Below are 23,789 nucleotides of genomic sequence, written 5' to 3'. Positions count from 1 at the left end.
ATTCCCTCCTTCTTGAGATTTGTTCTGTTTTATCAACTTCAAAGTTATTAAGAAATGCAAATTAATTTTCAATAAAACATTTCTGCATATTTAGTTTTGTAAGTCACAGTTAGAAAATAATGCTGTAGAGATATTATTATTATTATTATTATTAATATTATTATTATTATTATTATTATTATTAACATGAAAAGGCCTATGTATAAAGAATTGTTCTATGAAAACAAATTGAAATAGTTCGTTGTGTAAAAAAAATAATCAATTTTCTCACCTAAAATTATTAGAGGCATATGTTAGTATGTCATTATGTTCTTATACTGTATTTGGTGCATGTATTCTTATTCTTATGATGGTGTGTATCAAGTTCATACGTATGAATCCATTAAGAATTGTTTGTCTTTTACGCCCCCAAAAGGTTGACTGATAACTTTGACGCATTTGTGGCGCACAAAAGTGATGCATGCTTGCAATCTTTTTATGCCTATCATTTGCATATGTAAGGCACCAACAACTCCATTGGATGTTGAATCCACTGCCAAATCCCGCTTGTTCTCTAGGCTGAGCTAAATCCAGGGTCCGCTGCAGCCAATTATCAAGTATTTTTTTATAAATCTTTTAACTGATTGGAAGTAGACTGATTGGTCTGTAATTTTGTAGATCTTCTTTGTTTCCTTTCTTGTGGATGGGTATAACTATGGCATTGCTTTATGGTTCTAGAATTTTCTTGTTGTTCAAACAGCATGTCAAGAATTTTGTGAGGATTTTCTCTATTTCTTCTGCTTCTTTCAAGATTTTAGTTGTAAATGTATCTTCCCCGGGAGCTTTTCCATTCTTCATGGATTTTACTGCCTTTGCCACTTCTTCTGGAAGGATGCGTTTGTTATCTTTGATCGTCTTTTTCTGTATATTACAGTGACAGTAAATGATTTGTCTTATCTGATATTCTTCATTATTGCTGGGTAAAGTGTCCCTGTGCATTTCGAGTAAGCTGAAGCGATTTTTCAGCTTTAGTTGAAATTCTCTCCTGTTCTTGAGGTTCTTGATGCTGATTTGTTTTTGTATTCTCTTAAAATTGTTTTCTTCTTATCATCTTCGCATTCATATGTAATTTGATATATATATATATATATATATATATATATATATATATATATATATATATATATATAAATAAACACATGACAAATATGTGTAATGTACACACTATTACTGCATGCTGAATATGCTGCTACAAATGCTAGCATTAGACTAACACTAATGGTAGAAATGTTAGTTTTAGATGAAGATATTCTAACCACAGGGGTCTACCGTTATATGTACAGTAGATGTGATGGGCGTACCTGCCTGTAGCAGGACAGCCTGTAGGCAAGGTCAGACCATAGGTCATATGTGCAGTATCAGGGTAAACCAAATGTTGAGTGGTTATATTACTCCACAACACAAATAAACATTTGGGCACACTGTCCCTTTAAGGCAAAACAAAACTCATAACAAGAACTCCTAGGGGAGATCTTGCTAAACATTCCAGGCCCTATCTATCGGGCTGGCTTGCTTTGTCCAGTTCCCAACCCATAAACATATACCCCAATATTTATGGAACAATATTAAAGTCCTTACTGTATCTTTGTTTGGGAATCTCTGTCCCTAGAGAGAGTTTAGGAAACTTTTCTCGATAGGAACTTGCACAGGACAGCTCTGTAGTCTGAGTCAGCCACATACAAGCAGTAACCTCCTTATTAAGATGGTTGTCAGATGTCTCAGCTTTCTTCCTGATTGCCCACGTATTCTTACTGGGTTAACCTTCTGTGTGCTGGATGAAGGACTCAGATGTATGTTTCCCAGGCATAATAATCAGTACCTGACTTCACCCTGTCACACTGCCCAAATCCATTTAAATGATTTTCTCACATTTCCCCCCCTAAAATCCGTTTAGTGGTGTAAAATCTGCAAACGGATTTGGTCGATATTAATTGGCATGGAATCATCAAGAACTGCCATTGGATACAACCAGTTTGTAGAATCTAATCCGCAAATTCAGAAATCCATTGGCGGTTTTTTAAGATTCTAGTGTATTGGTAATACAGCTCAACCCCGTTATAGCGCGATCCGCTATAACGCGGATCCGCTTATAACGCGGTTTGAGCGTGGACCCCGAATTAAAAAAAAAATAATAATAATTTTTGCACACTGTAAGAGGGGAGTAATCCCTGTTCAAGTAATGTGCCTTTAATCTAGCAGTGTGGTGGTTAACTGCTGGTAGTCAATTAATAAACACCACCTGCCTGATTTAGATTGCTTTCAAAAGCCTGTCTTGTGAGACAGGAAGTGACCCCTTAGCTCACTTGTGGGCTGAACTTTGGAGACAGAGCAGAGGTTCTTGAGTCTCCCAGGAGAGACTGACCAAGAGAACACAGATCTCTGGAACTGACAAACAAGACTTCCAAACCTGGATGCTGACATTTTCTGTGCACACACGGGTGCGGTTCCAGGAGAGCAGAGAAGCTTACTCTACAGCAGCTAACAGATACGACTTTCATTCTTAAGAGACTTCTTATATCTGCTTATTTCATGCTATGTGTTTGGGGCTGGGAGACGTGCTTAATTTAGGGAGTTGTGAATTAATTGCATAGTGTTTCACTAGAGATACTCCCAAGTGAATAGAAGCTTTGTTCCCCTCCCCCCCTGTGTTTGGATGGTTTCCTGATGAAAAGGAAAAGGCACAATAAAGACTTATTATAATTTCACCTTACAAAAGTCTCCAATTGTGTACCTCTGTGAACGTCCGTCTACATATGGTGTCCAAAGTGAGATGAGAGGTGTCTTTGAAGTTAAAAAGGACCGGAGATTTTTATGTGAATTTTTTTGTTATGCTTTTTGCCTACAAACAGTCTGAGCAACTTAGAAAAAAAAACTTCATGCAGCAGAGATCAGAGTTAAAGGGGTACACTGCACTGAAACTTACAAAACCACAGATGGACTCTTTGCCCCAATCCCAAGAGGAGAGAGACTGCTGAAGTAGCTAAACCTTATGTGCCTATCACAAAGTGTAATATGGTCATTGAAATAGGGGTTTTGCCTTCTAGTCAGGGTTCAAGAAGTGAGTCAGCCCTTGAAAAGGGATAGGTGTTTGTTGTTTTCAAAAGTTTCGCTGAAGCAGTGAATACAGATGGTGACCCACGAGTGGTACTGATTTTGCAAATAAAGGTTGCCACACCGCATAGGGCTACCAGCTGTGAATGGAGTATATGCAGAAAAGTATGAAAATTGATACAAGACTGTGCTGAAGCAGGGGAATTTTTAGCAAACAAATGCTGAGTGTAAAATTGCCCTATAGGGGAAAAAGGTATTTCAAAGCCAATTGCTGAGTGTTGAGTCACCCTGCCGGGAATGAAAGAAATAGTCCACTGCAAAGAATGTTTTTTTTTTCTGCAAGTAAAAAAAGTCTGCCTATATATATCTTGGGAGCAAAACCCAAAGTGTGAAGTGTGAATGCCATAATACCCAAAGATGAGACTGAAAATTACTGAACTCGGGCAGAAAACCAAATTCTGTTGCTGAAGCGGAGGGATTGCACATAGCAAGTAAATGGTGTAAAGCAAACAGAAGGTTTTTTTACCAAGCAACCACACATTCAGCATACCTAATGAGAGATTAACCTAGCAAGTAAATGGTGTAAAGCAAATATATGTTTTTACCTAGCAACTGCACATCTTGTATACCTGATAAGAGAAAATGCATGCACAGTACTGTTGATATTGAAAAAAAATTACCCAAGAAAGAAAAGTCTACAGAGATGCCTGTGAGAGCTATGACCTCTACAAGCAAAATATGCCCATCTGTAGGACTACCACAATTGGGGGATCTAGCAAATACAGTGGCAACAGCTGCAATAGGGCCTTCTGAGGTCAGGAAGAAAATTACACCTAATAGCCTAAAAATGGAGGATAAGATGCAGCGTTCCTGTAATGAACCCTACCCCACGTAAGAGTGGCCCTTCCAGTCCAATAAAGAGGAGGACATCTCTTACGGGGAACCTGAACCGAGTCACACCCACAAAACACCCCAAGAATGGTGGGGGTGCCTGAACTCGGCACAAACAGAAAAGACCGCTCCCTTTGATGACGAATATGATCAGCACGAGACAGAGCGGGAGCAGCAGATCACCCAATATTTCTGTCAGCTAAAGCAACTGCAAGAAAAGCCTGGCGTATATAATGAAGCTGCTAAAGTATCAAATAAAGAAGGAGACCCCAGTATTCCGGATGGGACGGAGTAATCCAAAACAAAAAAGTGGAAAAAGAAAAGCGGTTCTTCACTTACCGTGGAAGGAACAGACACGTCCGCAGATCCTGTGGAGAAAAAGGTGGACCGAGTTGCCCTGCAGCCTAGAGAAAATGGAGAATTCATCGCGGTTAACCGAATATCCAGAGGGCCCAAGGCAGAAGTCGTGTACCCCAAAGAAGTGTCTGTCCGGTGCCAACAGTGAGGAACCCTCAACCAACCATCCCAGGGAAGTGGAGCCGGAACCAGTGAGTGACGATCCCTTGACCAGCCCTGAAGATGTCCTGAAAATGCCAGGCATGACTGTGATATGCTCCGTGAACAATTGAAACAAAAGGAAGATGGTTACACAGAGCTACAGAAAAACGTGAAGCTACAGGAATATGTGCTCGCAATGTACTCTTTAGCCAGAATAGAATTGGACGATCTCAAGACTGAGCTAGATACTGCAAATGCTACTATTTCCGCCATGGATGAAAAGCAGAGCCAATCTGATAAAATGGTGGCTACGTTAAAGCGGAAGTATGAGGAGGCACTGAAGCAGATGACAGTCTTCCAGCAAGAGGTTCACACTCTTCGCATAGAGCTGAATGCCTCACAACAGGAGGTCAACAGTGTCCGGATAGAGGTGTACGTATCTCAGAAAGAGGTTCAGACACTCCGCAGAGCACTGGATGCCTCACATCATGAGACCAACAGCTGCCGCACAGACCTGGAAGTTTCCAGAAAGGAACTACACAGTCTCACTGAGGAGCTGGACATTTCAAGGGACGCAGAGCACCGACTGCAGAACCAACTGCAAGGTCTGCGTATACACCTCCAGTATGCTGAGGAGAAGCAGCAAACACTGCAGGAAGAAACGCTGCAGGCTGCTAAAGAGGTACAAGCGCTGCAGGAACGTCTGAATACCCAGTACATCCCCACAGAGCAGTATGAGGAGCTAAAGGCCACGCTGCATGTCACCAGAACATCATTGAGACGGATCTTCGATACCAGGTGACTCTTTATGAGAGGGAGCGTCAGATGGCTCAGAAACTGGAGCAAGAGCTGGAGAGACAGAGAGACTGTTCCATTCCCTTGAGTCAGTACACCAAGGAGAAAACAGATGCAGCGGCAACCTTTGACGACAAAAATTACAGAGCTCCAGAATATGAAGGAGACTCTGATACAGATTCAGGGAATGCAAAGTGCGCAGATAAATTCCCTGACAAGAGACTTGCAAGACGCACTCAAAAAACAGGGATCTCTTGTGGATGAGATTACAGTCCTACAAGGACAAGTATTGACCCTGACTAAGGGTCAGTATCCCACGGCCACAAAAACCCATGAAGACAAGGGTACAGTGAGAGCTGGGAATACCGCTCGTCTGAAAGACAAGGTTGCAAAATTTGAACCACCTAAACAAGCAAAAGCAAAACCTTCAGCCACCTAGCAGGCAACAAAAGAAGGTACACGTGCTGAATTAAAACCAGAAGAATCCTTAGGGCTGGAAATTATCTTTTCTGGCGAAGAGGTGAGGTGTTTGAAGAATGTACTTGCAATCTCTTCTGTTGAGCAGTGACCTCAGGAAAAGGAAAAAAGACAAAACATGCAGGGAACCTGCAATGGTGTATTACCCAAGGGATGACAGAGTTATGCAATGAAGGAGCAATTTATTAAATTAAAATAGCAAGGTTAAAATAACCATGGATGACAAGTATTAAACATACATATAAAATACATGTAAAATGCAAATTAAACTAATTAGATGATGGACACGTGCCTCAGCACTCTCTTGCACTGCGGTGCTTAGTCCAGCCATCATCTAATTAGTTTAATTTGCATTTTACATGTATTTTATATGTATGTTTAATACTTGTCATCCTGAGGTCACTGCTCAACAGAAGAGATTGCAAGTACATTCTTCAAACACCTCACCTCAGCGCCAGAAAAGATAATTTCCAGCCCTCAATCCAACTCTGGGTAGAAGATACCAGAATATTATTTTCAAGGCAGCTCCAGGACTACCATTGGGACTCTGTATCTAAGGTTCATTATTGTCTATAATTGTTGTTTACATAAGCGCTGATTACACACCTATTATTTCACCTACCAGAAGAATCCTTAGCTGATGAAGCTGAAAAGATGGGACATTCTCTGGAAGTGGGTGTGGAATTGCAACTTAATCTCAAAGAGGCTGAACTAGCAACCCAATTGAGTGGGAAAAGGGCAGAGAGACAGCTTCAAGAGTGGAAAACTCAAAGGGCTGTTTTTAAAAGCTCTGCAACTGCTGCTATACAGTCTGCCTACAATAAGACAAGCTCCCGACGCGAGGGAAATCTCATGACCGCGCACGTAGAAAAAAGACTCTACTTGGAAAAAGTCCTCCTCGAGCGACTGAGGGGTGCTGATCTCAAGCACCTTCAGGAGGAGACACGAATAAACTGGAGAAAGGGCTCCAATCCCAGCAGGACTGAGGGTTCTCTTCCTCCATTCACTCTCATTCAAGTCACTGAGATATCTAGAATGAGAGTGGAAGGATGGCTTTGGCCGTGGCAAGCCCGAGCTTCCCACAAACAGGGGAGGTATGTAACAGGGGAGTAATCCCTGTTCAAGTAATGTGCCTTTAATCTAGCAGTGTGGTGGTTAACTGCTGGTAGTCAATTAATAAACACCACCTGCCTGATTTAGATTGCTTACAAAAGCCTGTCTTGTGAGACAGGAAGTGACTCCTTAGCTCACTTGTGGGCTGAACTTTGGAGACAGAGCAGAGGTTCTTGAGTCTCCCAAGAGAGACTGACCAAGAGATCACAGATCTCTGGAGCTGACAAATAAGACTTCTAAACCTGGATGCTGACATTTTCTGTGCACACACGGGTGCGGTTCCAGGAGAGCAGAGAAGCTTACTCTACAGCAGCTAACAATTAAGACTTTCATTCTTAAGAGACTTCTTATATCTGCTTATTTCATGCTATCTGTTTGTGTCTGGGAGACGTGCTTAACTTAGGGAGTTGTGAATTAATTGCATAGTGTTTCACAAGAGATATATTCCAAGTGAATAGATATTCCAAGTGAATATTCAAGATATTCCAAGTGAATAGAAGCTTTGTCCCGTCCCCCCCCCCTCTGTTTGGATGGTTTCCTGATGAAAAGGAAAAGGCACAATAAAGCCTTATTATAATTTCACCTTACAAAAGTCTCCAATTGTGTACCTCTGTGAACGTCCGTCTACACACACACACACTGCACACACTCACTGCACACTGCATACATTCACAGCACACTGCATACACTCACAGCACACTGCACACACTCACAGCACACTGCACACACACAGCACATTGCACACACACACACACTGACACTGACACACACACACACACACACACAGTCAAATACACACACACACACACACACACACACACACACACACACACACACACACACAGAGAGACACACTGTCTCTTTAAGGGAGCTTGCTCTCGCAAGACGGAAGCAGAAGCAGGAAGCAGAGACAGGGAGAAGAGCTGCCAGATGCCGGGTAAGTGCTGTGTGCTGTTGCCGCTACCCCACCAGGTCTGGGAACGCTGGGAGAGTTCTCAGCTTTCCCCCTCCGGCAGACATGGTACCACCACACGGTACCACACTGGGAGCTGAGGTTGGATCTTTCCAGCGATATCGAAGCTTCACCAAGGAGTTCCGCAGAGTGTTTTATACACCCGGACGCAAAGTAACTGCTGCCTTCTCCCTCTTGCATATCTCCCAAGGGAACCGTCCAGTGGCCCGTTACGCTCTAGAATTCCACACCATCGCTGCAGAGGCTGGGTGGAATGATGAGGCTCTAACTGCCGACTTCTGGCAAGGTCTTTCTGAGAATCTGAAGGACGAACTGGCGGCACAGGATTGGCCCCCAGATCTGGAGGAGCTAGTTGCTCTTTGTATCCGAGTAGACCAGCGATTACAGGAGAGAAGATCCGAGAGAACCCGGCGCAAACAATTCTAGGTAATATATTACCTACAGTATATTACAATTCTCCTGCCACAGCACCTGAAAGTGATTCCCGTCCACCCTCCCTGTTTTTGATTGACACCAATAGTGTCCCGTTGGGGTGCCGTTATGGCATGCTAATATGTGTTTGGGGGCTATAATGTATGTGTGGTGTATATTTGCAATGCACCTCCCTCTATATATATTTTTTTTTTAAAAGGGAAACAAAATAACAAGGGAAGTCAGTTACTTTTTGGTATTGTTTCATGTTTATCTGTCATAGCTGGCGGGGGTTTCGGTGGGTGCCAGACTGGGTACTAGGGTAGATGGTGGGATAATTCGCTGGGTTGTTTTGGGCAGATGGTGTAAGGCCCTGTTGGTATATATTACCATGGTGGCTGAGCCGGATATCCAGCCAGCAGGTGTGTGTGGCGGGAGTCACAAGCTCAAAACACAGCCACGGCAGTCTGGCACGGTTTGGTACACAGGGTTTATACAACGGTTATAAATTGGAATTAATAAAAGTTGTGGCCGTTATACCACTGTATACAGTGTGGTGTGTTTTATATGTCTGTGTCTCTTATTGGGGAAGAGGGGGGGTGCCATCAGTGGGTCATGGGCTTTAATAACTCAGGAGATCCCACTTGCTCCTGGTTCCTGTCTAGAGCAGGGAGGGACACAATGGAGCTCTGGTCTGTTTATATTGGAACTCTTGCTCTTGTGTATTCTGGACTTGAACCACCCTTGCTGGCTAAAGGGCAAAGTATTTATCAAGGACTTATGTTTTGTTATCCTTTTATATGCTGAAGATAAGATCTGTTTTGTTCCACCTGTTATTTTCAGGCTAAATAAAAAGCCTATATTCAGACAAACCCACGTGTCATTGGATTGTTCCTGCAACAGTGTTGTATGACTTTCTGCATTCTGAGGCAAGGCTATGGTGGTATTGTACTGTTTTATAGCAGTTCTTTGTTTACGTGGGAAGTAATCAGTTTAACTCACAATACTTACACTTGAAGACTTCAACAACTTCAATAAAATATGGATAAAAGAAACTAACCACATAAACCACATCATAATGTAATGTTCTGTAAGTAGCGAGCCACAGAAAATATTTGTCTGTTTATCTACAGAGTACCAGACTGAGTAGGGAGTTCTTAATCTATTTTTTTTTATACAAATGGTCTTCAAACTCCATTAAATACTACTGAACAGTGTTCTTATTTCAAATTAATGGTGAGGTTTCATTTGTTGCTGCAGCAAAATATTTTTATACATCATCATGTTGACATTTCTTCTATTTCTGAGACACAAAGACAGTTTGTAAAATAGAGTTTATAAACAAATAATATTAATGTAGCTAATTTTGTATGGATTTTAACATTTGTTAGAAATTATGGTAATTATGGTAATTTTGTCACAAATTAGTGGGGTCCCTTAAGAAGATTTTGGCTGCATACAAAGGGTTTCCACGAAACAGTGGGTCTCCCAAGGGTCTTTGTCTAACATTTTAGTCACTAACATTCTTTCTTAAAGTGACCTGTAGTCTCCCCTGTTAGCAGCCAAAACCCGGACCTGAAAGTGAGACAATGCCCAGAGTCTAGCACAATTTTCCTAAACCCCACATATTTGTATTGTCACGTACATGATTGCCCGTGTCTGTGTGTGTGTGTTTAACCACAAACTGGCTGCAGTCTGGGCACCTCCGAGTAAGGCACTAAAAATGAGCATGCACACCCCAAAAATCCACAGGTAACTTTTGAGTGACCATCGACAGACAGTTGCTATTGGTAACTGATGATATGCTGAGGTAATCATTTCAGACAAGTATACGGTTATTTTCCTTGTATGAGGATGACACTTTTGACACTTATATACATATATATTATGCGGTAATTTTTTTAGGGGGGGGGGTTAGAGTTTGCTGGGTATCTGTATGTATATTAACCTTCTCAAGCTGGTCTCAGCTGTTTTTGGAGGTTAGTGGCTCCTCCCCCCTGGGTCTATTCCCACTTTACAAGTTCATTTTTCTGGGTTACGACAGATTATCTGTGATCATTCTTCTTCTAATTATAGAGGTAAATAAGAATTTAAACTCAGGTAGTGTTAGGACCTGCTAATGGTCATGCCTTGAAAATGGCAGCAGGCTTAAGATGCTTTGGCCAAAGGGTTAAACTAAATTACTCTTTTTCAAGAGAATATATAGGCATTTCACTGTGTATTTTTGTCATATTGGATGTTGCACTGTGCTTCTTTGTTTTTTGTTGTATACATTTAGCCACGCCCAGTAGCTCTCCTTTTGATCTTTATATACATATATAAATTATGTAGTAATTTTTTTTTTAGTGCTTGCTGGGTATGTGTGTTTATTAACCTTGTCCAGATGGTCTCAGCTTTTTTGGAGGTTAGTGACTCCTCCCCCAAAGGGTTTAAACTCGCCCCTCCCCACTTTACAAGTTAGCAGGTTAGTTTCATTTTGCTGGGTGATGACAGATCAACTGTGATCATTCTTCTTCTAATTATAGAGGTAAATAAGAATTTTAACTCGGGTAGTGTTAGAACCTGCTAATGGGCATGCCTTGAAAGTGGCAGCAGGCTTAAGATGCTTTGGCCAAAGGGTTAAACTAAATTACCCTTTTTTAAGAGAATATATAGGTATTTCACTGTGAATTTTTGTCATATTGGATGTAGTACTGGGCTTCTTTGTTTTTTGTTGTATACATTTAGCTACGCCCAGTAGCTCTCCTTTTGACACATATATTATGTTGTAATGTTTTTTTTTTTTTTTTTTTAGATTTTACTGGGTATCTGTGTGTTTATTAACCTTGTCCATTTAGTCTCAGCTGTTTCAGCTGTTTTCTGCTCCAGGAAAAAGATAGGAGACCGAGGGCTATGTAAGGAGCACGGTCGATGAGAGTACCAGATGAGTTTGGAGTTAATCGGAGACACGACTGGCAGGTTTTTCGAAAGTGCTATTGGACGAATAGCACTGAGAAGTCGGAGAAGAAGACGTTCAGGGAAAGCCTACTGAAGCAGGCCTCTGCACCTAGTTGAGGCTAGATTCTTACCCGTCAGACTCCAGTTGGTGAGTGTTGCATTGTGATTGTGTATTTTGTGTGTTTGTTGGCTTGCCATTTGTGTTGGACCGGGTCCTACATTTTTTTAAATCCGGGTAACTGGTACCCGGAAGATTTGGCACCTTGTACCCGGCCGGGTACCCGGCTACCCGTCTTTTCACTTACCTGGGGGTGGATGAAACTTACCTGGGGTGGAGGAAGCCCGCGGTGACATCTGAACAGGTAAGCAGAGGTGCGGGGGCGGTGGGGCAGCATCAGCGGTCAGTGTGGAGCCTGCGCAGGAGCTGCAGGACTCCATACTGCACTGTGAGCTGGGACCATGTGACCATGTGCAGCTCCCGCGCGAACTCCACATTACTGTGATGCTGCCCCACCGCCCACGCACCTCTGCTTACCTGTTCAGATATCCGCGCAGGCTTTCAGCAGGTAAGTAAGAGATACTTTTCAACTACCCTGACATTACCCGGATACCCGGCGCCGGGTCCACTTTCCAGCTGCCGGGTCCGGGTAATTTCCGGGTAGTTGAAAAGCCGCCGGGTAACGCCGGTACATCACTACTTTCCAGAATAAACTTTTGTTTATTCAACTATTGTGTTCTGTCTGGTGACAGTGATCCCGGTGGTAAAGGCGTTAAAAGTTCTGGCCTCCCGTAACACACATAATAGGAAGAAGTGCCTCAGACATAAAAGTAACATTTAGGAAAAGGAGTCCCTGCTCCGAAGAGCTTAAAATAACCCATGTGTCGTGCCTAAAATAACTATTAACAACTGGTTATCTTGAGGGGGGAAAAGTATTTCCCTAATACTGTAGTTTGATTCCTAAAATTACAAAGAACACACAGAAGAACATGTTACTCCCATCTGCTAAAGCAGGAGAGCATTTAAAGATCACAGTTTGCAAATAAATGAATCCGTTGGTAGCCATGCCACATGCAAAGTCTAACAGTTCCATAGCTATAGTATATAATTTTGTACAATTAAAGAAGAGACCTGTGAACTTTACAAAGCTCGGTTCCCTTTAAACTCCTCTATGAAGAACTTTTATGTTTATCTCCCAGCTTAAAATGAATGCCAAATTCTCCAGGACAAATATTGCTAATGGGACTTTGAGGGCTATTTGAACTCTATGGAGGCTTTTCATCAAGCTCCATTTCGGGTTAACACAACAAATGGGAATGAACTCCTATTAACTTAACTCACATTTAATGCCTGTTCGGGTGCATTAACCCATAATGGAGTTTGCAGAACAACCCTATTCATCTTGTTCTCACATGTCAGTTTCAGGAAATCTCCTAATGCACACGTTAACAATGATCTCATACAAACAGCATATTCCAAGAATTATGTGAATTGTCATTTTATATGAAATAAATTTTCATATAAAAAGGACCAATACATATTTCTAAGAATAATGCGGTTTTATTGAGCTTCATCTATGTAGATCCATAAACAATCTCTTATACTGTAGTACAGTACATTTCTCTGAGCCAAGATACAAAGTAAATATGTATTGTCAAATATCTGCTTTTCTTCCACTGTTTAACACTCTCTCCTCCTCTGTCTTTCCATGAGGGTTCTCAATGCAGCTGCCCATTGGAGTTTGCTTTTAAAGCAGCAAGCTTTCCCATGGGTGATCAATGATTATACACTGCTATAGATGTGTGATTGCTCCATGGGGAGGCTGTAATTACACTTAAATGGAATAATATATCTTTGGAATGAGCACTGATGTTCACATAGCACACACTTGGGAAAAACTGTTTTTGTGTCTTTCAAAATCCATGAGGCTTAACAGATTTTAGTCCGGTTTCACTTCACTAATCACAGTTAATACAGAATTTTTATAATTTGTGAAACAATACTGGTAAATTCAATTTGATCACAACTTTGAAATGAAACAAACAGCTCTGTTTCAATCTTCTTGTGTTTTTTTGTGCCTACAGATATAGCAAGACTTACTATTCTGCAAGATTGTACCGGTAGGAAGACTTGGTTTACCACAGGCTAGCCGCACGTCGTCTACAAAATCACATGTAGCGTTGTTTTTGTTTACATTTTAATTGCAATTGCAGCATCTGTCCACCAGATGGCACAGTGAATATCTTTGTCGATGGCAAGGGTGAGGATATTGAATTGCACAAGTATTTAACAGCACAAATAATAATATTAATATTTTTTTTTCACAGAAACATTTGTAATGTTATATCGCTGTTATAGGGTTCACGCTATGATCGTGAAACTTTTCGTAAGGGAGCCGGAAAATGTGTTACACGTAAGAAACTTTTAAGACAAGGTTCACTATTATGTTGTATTCACAATGGGTTCTTCTAAAAAATAACACTTGTTCTTATTTGTAAAACATACCATACTGTCTGTGCATTCCATGGAGATGCATATGTACTTTCTGTGCTTTATGAACTGCACGTACTGTAAGTGTATGCATATCACTGCTGGTTGTGCAGTTATCTACGCATGCATGTTACAGAATAACACAGTCAGGAGGAAAAGGAGATCTCATTAATTATTTTTACTCTTTATTTGTTATGATATATAGAACCCTAAATATTACCCTTCTAATGTGTAGTTTACTAATGACTGATTTAAAAAGTTTTCCTTTTATATTTTGTATGTTAAACAGTTTCTCAGCAAATCCATTGACATTGCATTTGGAATTAGTACCATAATGATGGATGACTCTGATTTCTTTTGCTCTGATATTTGCTTGGAAAAAAACATAAAACTCACAAGAGAAAAAAAAAACTGTGTGTGTGCCGAGCACGGGCATTGTAAGTGAAAATTATTTGTCTTTTATCACTTTTTGTCACAGAAATTCAATTTGGGATGGTGATGTTTTTAATTAAAAATCAAAAAACAATTTCAGTGCCAAAACACAAAGAAGTTTGACTTAGAACGTGTGTTTTAGCTACTTGCACTTCTATATTTATAGTAACTGTGAATTCCTTGTGTGTCATTGTATGTGTGCATCACTGTGTGTGCGCATCGCTGTGTGTGCGCATCACTGTGTGTGCGCACATCAGTCAGTGTGTGTGTGCGTCGGTGTGTGTATGTGTCAGTCAGTCAGTCAGTGTATTCTGAAGGCAGGGTCACGTGTGATGTGTGAATAGCCCCAGATAGCTTTAACTCAGCCCTCATTCCAAAGCACACAAAGTCCTGCTATGTTTTCTTCACTTTATTAGGAAAGCAGCAGTAAATACAGGCACTTGTGAATGTTATGTAGTTGTGAGTTTGTAGTTAAGGACAGATAAAAAGAGATGACCTTGCCAAAGGAGTGTAACATGAAGGTACTCACTCAGCCAGAGTCAGGAATGAAAAGGAAGTGTGGGGGAATCTGGGTAACAGGAATAGTCTAGGGACAGACTATCTGTCAGCAAAACAGGGGGGAGGGCAGAATAGCCCATTCTCAGCTAGGAGAATAGAAGGTTGCAGGCAACCAACACTGACTAGGGCTGTGTAAACAACATGTAACAATAATGTTGCCTTTTCACATGCAGCTAGCTGCTGGGACAGGGAAAATAACAGGCAGCTAAACTAGGGAGACATGAATCCTATGAGCTGCAGAGGGAGACAGAGAAATCTGAAATCCTGTTCCAGGACACAGTGTGTGTGTGTGCGTCACTGTGTGTTTGTATCACTGTGTGTGTGTGTGTGTGTGTGTGTGTCAGTGTGTGTATGTGTCAGTGTCTCAGTGTCAGTCAGTGTGTATCACTGTCTGTCAGTGTATGTGTGTCTCAATGTTTGTGTCTTCCAAGTGTGGCGCTTACTGCATGTCCTGCAGGCTCTCCACGCCCTCCCTCCACCCCCTCCCCCCACATCATGCTCAGCGCTCTCTCTCTTCTCCCCCCCCCCCCCCCTCTCCAGCAGTGCTGCAGGGACACGGCACTCAGTGCTCTCCCCCTCCCTCCAGCAGTGCGGTGCTGCTGGGACACGCGCTCTCTCTCTCCCCCCTTTACCTGACACAGCTTTCCGAGTCCCCGGCCCGGAGCAGCCCCCCTTCTCTCCTGCCCCCCGGCGGAGCTGCGCTGAGGAGATCTCGGGGGAGCCGGGGCACAGAAGATTTTGTAGTGTGTGTGTCTGTGTCTTTCTCTTTCCTTTCCCTCCAATGACGGCCTCTTCTGCCAGCAGTGATGTCACTTCAGTCGTGGAACTTTGTTACAACACTAGGGATTTTTCCTATCAAAACCCTGTAGGTGCCAGCAAAGAAGTTTCACTTCAACAAGTAAAAACTTAAGGCACTAGAGACCCATACACTAAACTTTGGTTAAGTTCAGTGCATTGCCGAGAGGGTTTGCATTTTCTTATCGTACTATAAGAAATGTTTGTCAAAACGTATTCACTGGAGCGTGGCTTGGAAGCTGAACGGAGCAGGCGCAGGTCTGCCAAGCTCCATCAGCGAAGGAGAGCTGTGGGGTTGTCCTACCCCCCAGACGCCCAGAGAGGACCGGACACCGGCGGGAACAAGTGTCGGCACTCCACCCTACCACCATCTGAGGAGTGAGGGAGAGAAAAGCGGGCAGCTCTCGGGCCATGTGCTGGGGACCATTCCGCCGAGAGGGAACGTGTGGTGGCCATTTTGTTTTTGGCCATGGAGTCCTCTCGGAGCGCCGGGAACTTGGCCCCCCCTACCTCTCCAGAGCTTCAGAGGGGCAGAGCAAGCACCCCTCTGGCCGGAGGCGCTGCTGGAGGACCGTGGAGGTGAGGTCTGACGGGCTGGCTGGCCCATGCTCATCAGCCCCAGCCACATGACTTAACCCTTTGCGGTCCAATTAATTTTCACTAAGTGCGCCGGCCGGTCTAATTTAATTTTCGGGAAAAAAAAACAAACACATACAGCTCAACCCGTTAAAGCACGATCCGCTTATAATGCGGTTTGAGCGTTATTATTATAATATTGATCAAATATGAAAAAAAAAACACACTGCGCACACACACACACACACACACTGCGCCCACTCACAGCACACTGCACACTGCGCCCACTCACAGCACACTGTGCCAACTCACAGCATACTGCGCCCACTCACAGCACACTGCACCCACTCACAGAACACTGTGCCCACTCACAGCATAGTGCGTCTACTCACTTGGCCCACTCACATCACACTTCACCCACTCACAGCACACTGCACATACTCACAGCATACTGTGCCCACTCACAGCACACTGCACCCACTTACAGCGCACACTCACAGCACACTGCACCCACTCACAGCACACTGCACCCACTCACAGCACACTGCACCCACTCACAGCACTGCACCCACTTACAGCGCACTGCACACACTCCCAGCATATGGCACCCACTCACAGTGCACTGCACCCACTCACAGCGCACACTCACAACACACTGCACACACTCACATCACACTGCACACACTCACAGCACACTGCACACACTGTGCCCACTCAGCATGCTGTGCCCACTCACAGCACATTGCGCCCACTCACAGCACTGCGCCTACTCCCAGCACGCTGCACCCACTCACAGCATGCTGCACACCCTCACAGCACACTGCACACACTCACAGCACACTCACTGCACACACTCACAGCACTCTCACTGCACACACTCACAGTACACTCACTGCACACACTCACGGCACACACTCACTGCACACACTCACTGCACACACTCAAAGCACACACTCACAGCACACTGCACACACTCACAGCACTCACTGCACACACTCACTGCACACACTCACTGCACACACTCACAGCACACACTCACAGCACACTGCACACACTCACAGTACACTGCACACACTCACAGCACACTCACTGCACACACTCACTGCACATTGCACACACTCACTGCACACACTCACAGCACACAATCACAGCACACACACCACACTCACCCCCCCCCAACCCCCCTACCTCCTGTGTCAGCTGCTGGAGCATCATGGGGCTGCCTGGTGCCGGGCTGGGGGGGGGGTCAGTGAGGCTGCCGGAGTGCAGGACTGCTGATGGGGATCGTGCTGGGTTTGAGGGGGGGGGGGTCAGTGAGGCTGCCGGAGTGCGGGGCTGCTGATCGGTGCAAATGGACCGATAAAGGATAAACACATTGGCAGTCAATGGGCAACCTATAAAAAAATATACAATTAAATAAAATGCAATCAATGTGTTTCTTACCTTTGCTGGATGCACACTCGTCCTACTCTGGCACTAACTGTTGACCCACTACGCAATGCTGAACAGCCTGATGCGAACAAGTCCACGATTCTCTGTTGATTGAAGAGACATCTCTGGTGAGTTCTTTCCTTCTTCTCTCCTTTTTTCTTTATTTTCTACTGTCTTCTCTTCTTTATAAACCAAAAGGGTCTGGAGATGTTGGCCAGATGGTTTCTTGGGCTCAAATAAGGCAGGACAGGCCTTATTTAAGGTCTGTGACATCACATTTGAGTGTCAAATGGTACACCCCATATCCGATTGGCTTCTGCACCATGTGACAGTTTCTATTTTTTTTTTAAGGATAAGTGGTCATCTTAAATGGAGGGAAGCCAGCTAATCAATTCATATATGCTTCTCTCTCTTTAGGATAACATCACTCTGGCAGTACTACAGGTGGGTAGACTTTGCTTGCAGAGTTTGTAGCTCGCACAGGCGTTTTCGTAGACTTTTTCTTTTTCTTCTTTACTTTGGTAGGTTCTGAAACATCAGCAGTACTGTGCACACATTCTTTCTCATCAGTGATACTGGATGTGCCCTTACCAAGTAAAACTTCTTTATCTTCCTTGTGACCACAAAACATTGCTTGCTGCTGCAGTTCCTTGGCACGTTGAAAAAAATATTCCTCTGGCTGCAGCCCTTTTTCTGGGGCCACATAAGCATCATCCTCATCATCGGAATAAGGCCTGAAGGGACACTGCTCCGTGTGGCTGGACTCTTTACACCAGGAACACATTTCATTCCCCACTCTTCCAGAGTCTGTATTTGACTTCAGTTGGGCAACAATTTTAAAATCCCACGTTTTTTTTTTCTTTTCTTTCACCAGTGGTGGGGTAGACTCTGGTCATAGAATCAGTCAGTCCCTTGTGTGGGTCACCATCTGTTGCAGTCCTCCCAGTCAAACTGTGGTGTTGTGGCTTTCTCCAGTGCAGTTGCAGCTTTATTGTCTGGATGTGTCTTTAACTCTGGTCACTTCTGCACGTGATTCTTTGTTTTTTTGCTCAGGCTGTTTGCAGGAAATTAATGCAGGCGAAAGCACAAAAAAAATCACAGGCAGTCTCCGGGGCCCCTTTTAAATGCAAAGGCAACCTTGCATCCCACTTTACACATCATATGTAAGAGATGTGTGCAGTGGTACATATAATGGAGACCGATTTGAGTGAAATTATATCTTGGCTTTATTGAGCCTGTTCCTTTATCCAGGCAAAACATACAAACACAACAACATAACAAACCCCAATCCCTTTGTAAGGGCTAACTTACTTTCCAAGACCCTATCTGGAGGACTGGAGGGAAATTCCCATTACCAGCCTATCACCCCAAAGTCTCAAGAAGTACCTTAAACAGGTGGCCCTCCATGACAGTCTCTGGCAGGTTCCTGGGTCCTCTGTGTCCAGGAAATATAGGTCTATGGGTGTCTTGGTGTCTTGATCTCAGCACAGCCTTTTTGCTCAAGACAGTATCTATATGTAGGTTTCTCTGCTCTCCTTCTGTCAGCCCAAATGTGAGCTAAGGAATCTCTCTCCTGTTTCTCACATGCAGCTTCTAACAGAGCTCTCACTAGTCCAGGTGGAGACTAGTTAATTGAGTGGCTGAAATCAACTATCTCTGTTGGATTCTCAGAGCTCTGATGCTTCTTTATTTAAAACAGGAATAAGTCCTTGTTACAGTTCCTTATTGGTTGAAAAGCAAATTGCTATACATGTCTGACTGTACATATAATGCAGCTACATATAATCTGAAATAAGTGAAATTGTTTTAATCAATGCCTTTGTCCATCGTGGGGGACCTCATGATGATGCATAATTCCCTGTCACTACTGTCTATATCATCAGACTGTGGAAATTACTTTCATAAAAATATCCCGGCAGCTATCATAAAGAACAATGTAAAAAAAATAGTCACAGAGAAGTAACAGATGCTTTACATTGGAGCCTAAAAAACAAAAAAAAGATAGAACAGAGATGACAGCTGTCAAGAAGAAATAAATGTACAAAAAATCAACAGAGATGACGCATATCACTAACTTCTTTATATTGACAATAATGAAAGATTTATGCTTTTAATAAACTACAAAGAAGTGAAGTCAGGGGCTTAATTAAACTTTTAAGTACCAGAGGTCAGACGGCACCAGAGTGCCACGAACCCCGGGCACGTCCTTATCTTTTGATTTCTCCTGGATCGATGACATGATGCGGCTGGTCCCTGGATACAGGAAATAGAAGTGGAGGAAGCTCAACTTCCGTTTTGATCGGGGCAGGTCGCTGCATAAGCCCGATCACCCCCTACAGAAAGATTTTTCTCATGATGTACCCTATACAGCCGCGGCCCATTTTATTCTCCAACATCTCCGAATTTTTTCGGGAATTTTATCCGAATGCCCCGCACTTCACCGCGTTCATGCCGCATTCATGTTGCTTTCATGCCTGCGTCACCCGCGGTTGATGTGTTTATTGATGTGTTTATTGAAAATGGTTCGGATTTAATTGGTTGCAATTCTTCGCGTATCCGCCAGGTGGCAGATATTCATGAATTGTAATGTGCATGCGCTTCAGTAATGTGTCGACTTGCAGGTGTTCAAAAAAATACCACAATGGTCTATTGTAAATTGACATTGGTAATGAAGTTACAATAATGTATCAATTTAGGCTTTTCATATTAAAAACTAAATGCGCAGTGTCTGGTGTTCTATTGTCCTGAGAGTCCCGAGATGAGTGCACCGCTGCAGTCCGTGTACCAAAAACCCGATATAACGTACGCTTATTTAATATGGGCCGCGATTAATGCAACAGATGATAAGATGGCAACAGTTGGTCAAATTTATCAGTATTTTATCGAAAACTATGACTTTTACAATTTTTCACCAGATGCTCATGTGTGGAAGCGTGCAATAAGGAAAAAGTTATGTATCGATCCGTGTTTTTTTCGTATTGATCCGGTGTTATTGGAGGGTATTGGTGTGTAGCACCAGATTTTCCCGTACCTTTAATCATGGAGACTTCAAAAGGCGAAAGGTCATGTTAAAACCAGCTAAGAAACGTCAGTCGCTGGCAAGCAATGCGCCAGCGACAGAGCCAGCTTCCAATAACGGTCTGACCATGGGCCTCATGCAGTAAGCAGCGGAAAGGCAATTCTCGCCACTTTTCCGCCAAAAATTCCTACCCCTATTCAGTAAGGGGCGAAAAAGTGGCGAGAATGAAAAAAAACGCCAGTTTGGTTGGCGGTTTTTTTTTTCCCGCCGGTGGTGAGGCGAGAAGGCACTTTCTACCTAAAATTGAAACATTTTCCGCTGTATTCTAGTAGTGGCGAGTAGCTTAGCGTAGCTATTCGCCACTGTAGAATGGCGTTTTACTGGCGAATCAGCCACGCAAGAAAAAGTTGGCAAGTTGATGGTGAGAGGCTGCGGATGAGTGGCGGATCGGCACTTAGAAAGTTTTTTGGCCTTTTTCCTTGGTTGTGATTGATGCCGGGGTCTCCGGAGCTGATACCATTAATACCAGCACCGGACCCCCCGGCATGCATCCGGGGCAGGAAAAACGCATTTAAAGGCCACTTCATTACCTTGGCGGCTAACCGCTAAGGCAATGAAGGGGTTACACAGCCGTGCCAGCTTTATTGTGGGTAGCGGGGGTGGGTGAAGGGGGTATTTGGCCCTTGTTGTTTGTTTAGGGCTTGCGGGGGTTTGCGGGTGCGCTTAACCCCTTCACGACTATAGCAGTTAATACCACAACGGTCATGAAGGGGTTAAGGCCTCCCGCTACCCACCCGCAAGCCTTAAACAAACAAAAAAATGATGACGTCACTTAAAGGCAATGAAAGCACAGCCAATCAGAATGGCTTTGCTTCAATTGCCTTTAAGATGACGTCATTAAAAGAAACATGGCCGCCCTCACATGGTACGGTAGCCAATCAGAGCGTGGGAAGTGTATCCCTACTCTGATTGGTTCTAGTACCATGTGACAGTCTCTCAATGACGTCATATCCGTTCTTCCCCAAGCCTCTGTCACATGGTCTACTAGAGCCAATCAGAGTTGGGATAGACTTCCCACGCTCTGATTGGCTGCCGTACCATGTGAGGGCAGCCATGTTTCTTTTAATGACGTCATGTTAAAGGCAATTGAAGCAAAGCCATTCTGATTGGCTGTGCTTTCATTGCCTTTAAGTGACGTCATCATTTTTTTTTACATTGGCCAAAACACATGGTTTTCACGCCCAATCAGGGCCGTGGGAACCATGACGAAAATGTGACGTCATAGGCCTTTAAAAGCCTATGTCGTCTCATTTTGAAGCCTGACGCCGAGGAGGAAGGACCTCCGGAGAAGAAAGAAGACCAGGGCGTGGCAGCAGACGGGAAGAAGACCCCGGAAGAAGGTAGAAGAATACAGATGAAGGCGGATTACAAGGAGAAGACCCCTGGATTGTCGTGTTTTATTATTTTAAAGTTTATTATGTTCTGGTTTATTATTTTATGGGTTCCTGTTCGTGGATTGGTTGTGAGTAAGCTGTTCAACGGGAGTCGGTGGGGTCAAGTAATGGTAAGTGAACTCAAGAAATGTATTTTATTTAACTTGATTTATTTTTTAAAGGCTTTTTATATGTGTATATTTTTTATTCTTTGCTTTATCATTTCTTGCCACTGTATGTATGAATGTATGTATGTCTAGAGAGATATATACATACAAGGTAAGAAATTATGTTGTTTTAAAAGCTTGATTTGCTGTGTTTTAAATTAATTTGTCTATGCTGCGATGCTTAAATGTGTGTTAAATGTATTTTATAATTAGATAGATGTAATTTTTGGACTTCTATGCTGTACTTTAGGTCATTGTGAGGCTTGCTTTAATATATTGTAATTTTTGGTGTCCTATTTTGTATGATGGTAAATTGTTCTCTGTAACGGTTGCTATAGTTAATTGTGTAATTGGTATGGATGCTATTTTAATTGTTTGGGGATGTAATTAATGTATGTCAATTGATTGATGGTGATTTTATTGGATTACATTGTATAGTTCTTTTGATGTAATGCTATTTTATTTGGAATATTGTATTGTTAACATTGATTTGCAGCGTCTACATGTAGCTTACATTTAATGCAGCATGTATACAATGTAAATGCAATGTTTTAAGTGGCATTTGAGGCTTTGGATTGGATGATTACATTAGATTTGTTTAGGAAATTGCATTTTATTTCATTGAGGATGTTATGGATCAGTGGTATTGCAAGGATGGCTTAACCCCTTAATTACCTTTGCGGTTAGTACCCGATAAGGTGATAAGGGGTTCATTGATATGTGAATGTGATTGCTATGTATTGGCTATGTTTTATTTTGGCAACGGACCACAAGGATGATGCTGGCGACAGGGCCTTCTTATTGAAGCGGTTAGTAGAATTTTCTTTATTTTACTATGGTATTTAATGTGTTTAATAATGGCCAAATAATGTATTATCCCTATGTGGATAATAGTTATTTGCCACATTATTGTACTATATGTGTTGGGGTGGTGGGAGGGTATTGGCCCACGGGTATGTGGGTAGGCCTCCCTTGTGGGTAGTGGGTGAGGGTGGTTAGGCCTCATGGAGTGGTGGGGTAGTGGGGTAGGGTATGTGCGTGAGGGTGGGTTAACCCCTTAATGACTGTAGTGGTTAATAACCGCTATGGTGATTAAGGGGTTAGGGGACATTACATTGGATGTTTTCATTATTGTGTCTGTTTTGCAGAAGCGGAGGGGGCATTAGCAGGATGAAAATGAGGATGGCCTTCATCGTGGCAGCCGGACATGGGTGAGTGCTACATGTATTTAATGTATTTATTGTTATGTATGTATTTTAAATGGAACACTGCACTATTATCCATTTGTGGATAATAGTAATGTTGCCCATTACTGTATTGTATGTTGTGTATTGCTATGTTTATTTGGGGCAATTGTCCCCAATAAACATACTATTATGCGTTAACCCCTTCATTGCCTTAGTGGCTATCTGCTATGGTAATGAAGCAGCATTTATGTATTTTAATAATATTGTGTCCTGCTTCCCGAGTTATAGGCCCCGGTTTGGGGCATCGGTTACAGTGTCGACGCCATGTTTATTGCGGGCACGTAGCGTATGGGACGCTATAAACATGGCGGCGACACTGCCCATCCGATCACACATAACAGGCCTGTATCTCGGGAAGCAGGGGGTCCCCGGACCTGAAACCAATGCGGTTCAGCTCTGGAGACCCCCTGCACATGTACACTATGAATAAAAATGGTTTTAACAATAATTTTTAATGT

The 23,789-nt window shown here is 43.1% G+C and overlaps 1 protein-coding gene across 4 annotated transcripts in view; it reads right to left on the bottom strand.

The window, feature by feature from the left end:
• LAMA2 (laminin subunit alpha 2) overlaps window positions 1-23,789 on the bottom strand; it is a 736,088-nt gene that overhangs the window by 393,011 nt on the left and 319,288 nt on the right. The gene's annotated exons all lie outside the window — the stretch shown is intronic.

Source organism: Ascaphus truei, chromosome 4, assembly GCF_040206685.1.
Source record: "Ascaphus truei isolate aAscTru1 chromosome 4, aAscTru1.hap1, whole genome shotgun sequence".
Lineage (NCBI taxonomy): Eukaryota > Metazoa > Chordata > Amphibia > Anura > Ascaphidae > Ascaphus > Ascaphus truei.
Note: the sequence above shows the minus strand (reverse complement) of the source record. Positions and strands in the feature narration are given on the sequence as shown.